This window comes from Poecilia latipinna, unplaced genomic scaffold (assembly GCF_001443285.1).
Source record: "Poecilia latipinna isolate Pla-1442-1.1 unplaced genomic scaffold, P_latipinna-1.0 Scaffold1762, whole genome shotgun sequence".
NCBI lineage: Eukaryota > Metazoa > Chordata > Actinopteri > Cyprinodontiformes > Poeciliidae > Poecilia > Poecilia latipinna.
In genome coordinates this window covers 132,230-139,501 of record NW_015114378.1, presented here as the reverse complement: position 1 = coordinate 139,501, position 7,272 = coordinate 132,230, and positions in this window count along the sequence as shown.

Genomic DNA, 7,272 nt, shown 5'->3' with positions numbered 1-7,272 from the left:
ACCTTCTCCAATACACTCAGGCATTTAAGTGCTGGCAGGCTGCTCCTCATATACTCCTAGCTGAGGAGGTAGATTGATCAGAGGTGTGCTGAATCCAGACAGCTGACACACCTTCCAGGTAGGAGCAGCCTCTTGGCACCATCTAGTGGATGATGAAGGAAGCAGCAGACAAAAGAGATTCTCCAGAGGCCCAAAAACCCCAATTCTCAACAAAAGGCTTACTTGTACTTTATTGTGGCTGACCAGCACATATTCACAATGAAGATTTTTTTTATGATTTATCTTAAAATAATGCACTCCTGTACCCTCATCGCTAAATCAAATGCCAGCCAATCCCCCATTTCTGTTTGACTGCTCATTGAGGAATGCAATGGACTCTGAATTGGAAGGCTGCAGGTTTGATTCCAGGTTAAAACACATTAATACCCGTGGTGGGTGGGGTGGTGCATGGGCAGGACCTGCTGGGTTGGGCCAGGAACCCATTATAACTGCTTGCAATTCTAGTTTGGAACAAACTTCCAGAAAACTGTAAAACAGCTGAAATGCTGAGTGGCTTTAAATCTCGACTCAAAACCCACCTGTTTAGAGTTGCTTGTGGAACATAAACAACAATTGGGATTTGAATCCCAACCCGGGTTCAAGCGCTGGGGAGAAAAGTGGTGCGGGTTGGAGTCCCCCCCGCTGTTTCTTTTTGTTTTTTGTTTTTTTCTGCCGATTCGAAGGGCAGAACTTCGACCCGGCAGGAAATTTAATGTTTTTGATTGTTTATTCAATGTTGCATGACTTTGTGTTTTTGTGTTTAATGATGTAAAGCATTTTGAAATGCCTTGCTGGTGAAATGTGCTTTACAAATAAAATTTGATTGATATGATAGTTCAGATCTTAAAATCACTTACAAAATGTTCTCCACAAGGGTTGGAAAGATGAATCTTCATATATGCCCTGAGCAGACTGGATTTATTTTAAAAATCAGGACCAGCTGGACCAGACTATAGTAGATGACTGACCAACTAATGGGATTCTGATCCATAATGAGAGAGAATTTTAAGGATGTAAATGTTAGAACACTGCCTTTCTCCAGCCTGGGAAAGGCCTTAGCTTCAACCTGGACCACCTGTTCTGGTGTTCCTGAACTTTAACACACTTCAATTAATCAGCATAGCTGTTTTAAAAGCCTTGTGTTGTTTTGTGAAGTGTTGCTATGGAACAATAGGTGGACCACTGTGTTTTTGTATTTGACAGAAAATTTGAAAATATGTCTAGGCTATTGTGTCAATGTTGTTGGACGATATCATTGACGATACTTAACACCAACTATATAGTCTTATAAAAGGCAAACATAAAATAATTTTAAGAAAAAGGTGGACTGTGAATAATGTTTTTTTATTTTAGATATATTTTATTTTAATTGCAATTTCTCTGAAACCCACATTGTACACTTTTGTTTCATCTTCCACTGTTTTAATATAGAATAGAAATCCATTTACAAATTAATTGCTTGCAATTCTTCATCAACTACACCTGAATTAAATGGTTCCTAAAACCTTAGCAGCAGAATTCTGAATGTTAGGTGTTTATATCCCTGCAATATAAAAAGAGGGAAAATTCTCTGAAATGTCTCCTACTGTCAGGAAAAAATTTCATAGAGCTTGAATTTCAGTTGGTGGAAGGCCTTCATTTTCTAAAAGCTGGGTTTATTTGTCACAGCAGATGTATGAACCATAAGTGGAATTAGATTGTCTTGCAAAGTTACTCCACACATGATCAGTCAGCTGAGGAAAATCAAGTTCTTCCCTCAGATCTCTGCTATTATGTGTGTCAACTCCTTGCTTTAGTATGTGTATGTATGAGTGTGTATGCTGCATTTTATGGAATCTGAGGAGCATTTAAGCAGTCATGCTTAGCCTAATTGATGGTTTATTCAGTGGAGCAAGATGAGAAACCTCATTTCATGCAAAGATGTGGATGAAAGGGAGAGATAGTAGGATCTGTAAAACACTCAGGCTTGGAACACAGAGGTAGTGAGTTGACATGATTAAGACAAAGCCACCAGCATACAACTATTCTTTGAGCAAGCATATTTGATAGGTACTTTTTCTCAAACCTATATAAAAAGACCACAGACAACGTATATGAATTTTATAGACAAAGCTTTTGCAAAAGGAGAACTCTCCATCAACAACCTCTCCAGGCCGTTCACAGAGAGTTCTGATCTCCTTCCACGCGAGCCCCTGTTTTATTGTCAAAGCAGAACAGCCAGAAAAAAAACAGAGGTCGTAAAACATTTAACCTAAACAAACCAGCAACTCAGTTCCAGGTGTGATATCTGATCTACGATCTGAGCCCAGTTCAGCTCTAGGTCAAACTGTCAACAAAGAGGGAGGATAAACAAGAGACAAAATACGACTGCTCACAGGCAGTTAGGAGGTATTCTGGTTGATAAGAATTAAGGTCTGGGAAACACAGAGTTAACTGTCTCACATGAAGATGAAACAGTCAGTCGTAACCTCCAGGTCAGTTTATACACACATAAGGAAGATTAACATTAGACTGAATATGAACTAAAGTAATAACAAAATGATAATACCAAAAATCTCTATCAATATTGTCTTTTTCCCACTGAGGGAAAGCTACACCTTTTCTGGACATGCACATCCAGAAAAGGTGTGCATGTCCTCATGTTGGTTTTGAGGATATATTTGACTCACATGCAAAACACTTTTAGAAGAAGCAGAATTTAAGGATCTTTAATAAATTGAGAATTGTGAAGAGGTGCGCTCAGGAGTGGAAATGGCTCAGCACAGCGCTCAGGGAGGGGGGAGGGTCCACTGGTTTAGCAAAGGGCAGGTGGCAGTTCTGGAAAGCAGAGGCAGACAGGTAAGTGGTGATCGTGATAACGAGAAAGAATTAGGATGTGATGTTCTTACAGTAGAGATGATGCAGCGAATGTTGGTGATGGGTGGAGGATTCAGTCCAGGAGATGAGTTCACAAAACCTCCTGGCCTCTAGGCAGGAACCGGTATGAGCAGCCGTGTGATGGTGTTGCGGCCGGTAGACATGGGACATCTGAAGCCGGGCTTCGAGGTGTGTACCGAGTAAAAGAGGGGCCGCGTCAGATGAAGCCCAGCTTCGAGGCCTGACTTGCTGAAAACCACGTGACTGACAAACAATGCCTTGCATTCAGGGCCAGCATAAGCAAACTAAGCAACTGCTTATCGCCCTGGGGCCATAGTTGTATAAATTAAATTTTTAACTATTGTAATTACACCTAGGAGAAATTAATTTAACTTTGTATGTATGTATTCCATCTTAAGTTGGGGTGCACCGATTGCAATTTTCTGGCTGATCGCCGATAACCGATCTTTTAAAAGCTTGACATGCCGATTTTGATTTTGGCAGATACCATTTTTTTGTCTGAAATGTTGCTAAATACATCAAAAAAGTTGCTGAGTTTGCAACAGTGGGGCCACTATTGTTAACTGCAAACATGCAGACCTGACCTGGTGGTCTTTTCTATCAGTCAAACCTCTCACTGGAGAGCAGAAGAGGACAGTGCCTAATTTTTAAACCTTTGCCAAGGTAGATGAGATCGATGGATACAATTGGTTTCACATGTAAGTGTTGGCCGATCACCAATCCCTCGAAGTTAAGGAAATCAGCGCCGATAAATGGGCCAATAAATATATCCTATATTGTACGGGCATAAAGAATATAGTGCAAACATCACTGTTAGAGATGCAATAATTTTAGCAGGTGTGTGAATGATCAAATAATCTGACTGTTGATTGCAGCCAGTCTACATTATTAGCAGAATTAGAGGGCCCCAAAACCAAACTCTGTTTAGGGCCCCATGGAGTCTTGGGCCGGCCCTGATCACGTTACGTGGCATGCGTGACTGCTTCATAGCGCAAAAATTCGCGTGACAGGTGGACGGAGCCTGGTACTGCAAGGTTGGAGACCTTGTCCTGTTAGGCGACGGGGCCTGGAAACTACCCGTGTTAAACGGACGGCGGAGTCCGGCGACGACAGGCGCTTAAATTCTGTAACAAAAGTATGTTTTTATCTTTTAAAAAAAAAAAAAAAATCTTTTTCCTTTTTTTTTCTTTTTCCAAAATCTCAGTCTCTTTCTGTTTATTCAATGTCACATGCTGTTTTTATTTTGTTTTTTAATTATGTAAAGCACCTTGAAATGCCTTGCTGCTGAAATGTGCTATGCAAATAAAATTTGATTGATTGATTGATTAATTGATTGATTCATTTTGCATGTCATTTTTCAAAATAAAAGCACCATGCTGCTTCATGGGTTGTAGGTAATTTGGTTGAGCATCAGAGGAGAGTGTTTGTCTTCAGCAGTGGCTGAAAAAAAGGTGCATTTACAGTCATATTTTAGATGTTTTTTTATATAATTTTGATGATGTATCAAATTGTAACATTTGTTACCTTTTTTTCTCAGTTGTTGACTGCATGGTGTTTTTAGACTATTTCTGTGTTTTTATGATATATATAAAGCATTTGAACTGCATTGTTGCTGAAATGTGTCACAAAAATAAACTTGATTGAAATGAAGTCAACAGGAGTAAAAACTCTGATATTTGGGGATACTTTGAGATGACCACTCACAATAAGCTTCTTAAAGACAATTAACCCCTCTAACCTCCGCAAATACTCACCCTCTGGAAATTTCCATTATTAATATATTATCAGTCCTGCACAGCAGAAGCAAACTTAAAGCTGTTGGGAGAGTAAAATTCTGCATGGAACTAAATATGAGTGATCAGAGCAAACTACATCTGAGAAAAAGAAAATCTTGAAGAATTTTAGTTTTTCAGGAAGCAAATCAAAACACAAATAATACTGTCTGTCCCAACAAGCACTGCACTCCTAATACACTAAAACAGCAAATGTCTTTATTGTCAAATCAGTCTATGATAAACGGAAACACTACTGACAGTCAACATATACCAGGATTAGTTTGGCTATTTATCATTTTAATAACTAAAAATAGATGAGTTAAATATTTATTTGACTTTCCTGTTACTAAACTTGGTTTTGACAAAACATTATGACAATATTACATATACAAATCTTTTGAAGTAGGTTCTGATTGACAAGGCTGTTGCAGTTTCAGCAGCAGATGTCACTAGCAAGTAATGAATGAAGCATCAATTAATGAACCTTTGGGCAAAGCAACGGGGTTGAAAACCTCATTGCTTCAGGAGGCTTCATTTGGCCATCACTAGTGGAAGGGTGGGTAGGATACGCAGGAGTAGGTGGACTAGGGAAGGCCAGCTATGGAGTCTTGACCAGAATAGGAGTGGAATGGATCTGGATGAAACAAGGGGACATCCAGATGTAGGCATCAGTTCAAGTAACATGCACGAGGAAATAACATGGGTGAGAAAAAGGCGAGAGGCTTAGGAGACACTTAGAAATCAGAGGGCATGGAGTTTTACCAATACTGGTTAACACTCAGGCACTGACGTGCTAGCTTCCAGGTCCTTATGTAGTCCACCTGATGAGGTGGGAACAAGCTGCAGCGGAACAGAACTGCTACTGCCTGACGCCCTCATGAGCCGGATCACACAAACTGCGGAAAAAGACTGAAGGAATAAGAGAACACACCTCCTGGAACCCGATAATATGAAGGAGTCTGTTTTCTTGAAACCTCTGCCTCCATAACTAAATCAATAAGCTTGACTAACTTTGTTAGCCAAAGTTGACTACTTAGTGAGTACACAAAATGTAGTTTCCTCTGGTTGCTTCCTTTTTGCAAAGCACTGCCTTTTCCTACAGCCAGGAGTTGTTTACACTAAATGTAAACAACTTAATTTTGCCTCTAATAATATATACTGCTCAAAAAAATAAAGGGAACATTTCACTTTAATTTTGTGTGTGGCTCCAAATGCAGGCCTCCATTGGTCAATAAATTTGATTTCCATTGATTTTTGTGTGATTTTGTTGTCAACACATTCAACTTTGTACAGAACAAAGTATTCAATAAGAATATTTCATTCATTCAGATCTAGGATGTGTTATTTGAGTGTTCCCTTTATTTTTTTGAGCAGTGTATTTATGAATAGGGCTAGGATGCAGTTCTTTGGATGCAATTGGTAAGGACCAACATGTACATATGTAGATCACAATGTTGAAGAGGATATTTCTACATGCCACAAATTTGTTTCATACACTCACCAGCCATTTTACACCTTGCCAGTATAGGGTTGGTCCCCTTTTGCCTTCAAAACTGCCTTAATCCTTCATAACGTAGATTCAACAAGGTACTGGAAACATTCCTCAGAAAGTCTGGTCCATATTGACATGATAACGTCATGCAGTTGATGAGATGTTTCACCACATCTCAAAGGTTTTCTATTGGATTGAGATCTGGTGACTGTGGAGGCCATTCAAGTTCAGTGAACTCATTGTCATGTTCAAGAAACCAGTCTAAGATGATTTACGCTTTATGACTGGAAGTAGCCATCAGAAGATGGGTACACAGTGGTTATAAAGGGATGGACATGGTCAGCAACAATACTCAGGTAGGCGTTGACACAATGCTCAGTTGGTACTAATGGGCCCTAAGTGTGCCAGGAAAATATCCCCACACAATTGCACCATCAATCTGAACTGTTGATACAAGGCAGGATGGATCCATGCTTTCATGTTGTTGACGCCAAATTCTGACTCTACCATCTGAATGTTGCAGAAGAAATCAAGACCCGTCACACCAGGCAACATTTTTCCAATCATCTATTGTCTAATTTTGGTGAGCCTGTGTGAACTGTAGCCTCAGTTTCCTGTTCTTAGCTGACAGGCGTGCCACTTGGTGTGGTCTTCTGCTGCTGTAGCCCATCCACCTGAAAGTTTGATGTATTGTGCATTCAGAGATGCTCCTCTGCATACCTCTGTTGTAACAAGTGGTTAAAAGATCAAATCAGGACATTCTCCTCTGACCTCTGGCATCAACAAGGCATTTGTGCCTACAGAACTGCCGCTCACTGGATATTTTCTGTTTTTCTAACCATTCTCTGTAAATCCTAGAGATGGGGTTTTGTGTGTGAAAACCGCAGTAGATCAGCAGTTTCTGAAATACTCAGACCAGCTGGTCTGAGTACTTGGCACCAACTACCATGCCATGTTCAAAGTCACTTAAATCACCTTTCTTCCTCATTCTGATGTTCAGTTTGAGCTGCAGCAGATCATCTTGGCCATGTCTGCATGCCTGAATGCATTGAGTTGCTGCCATGTGATTAGCTGATTCGACATTTGCGT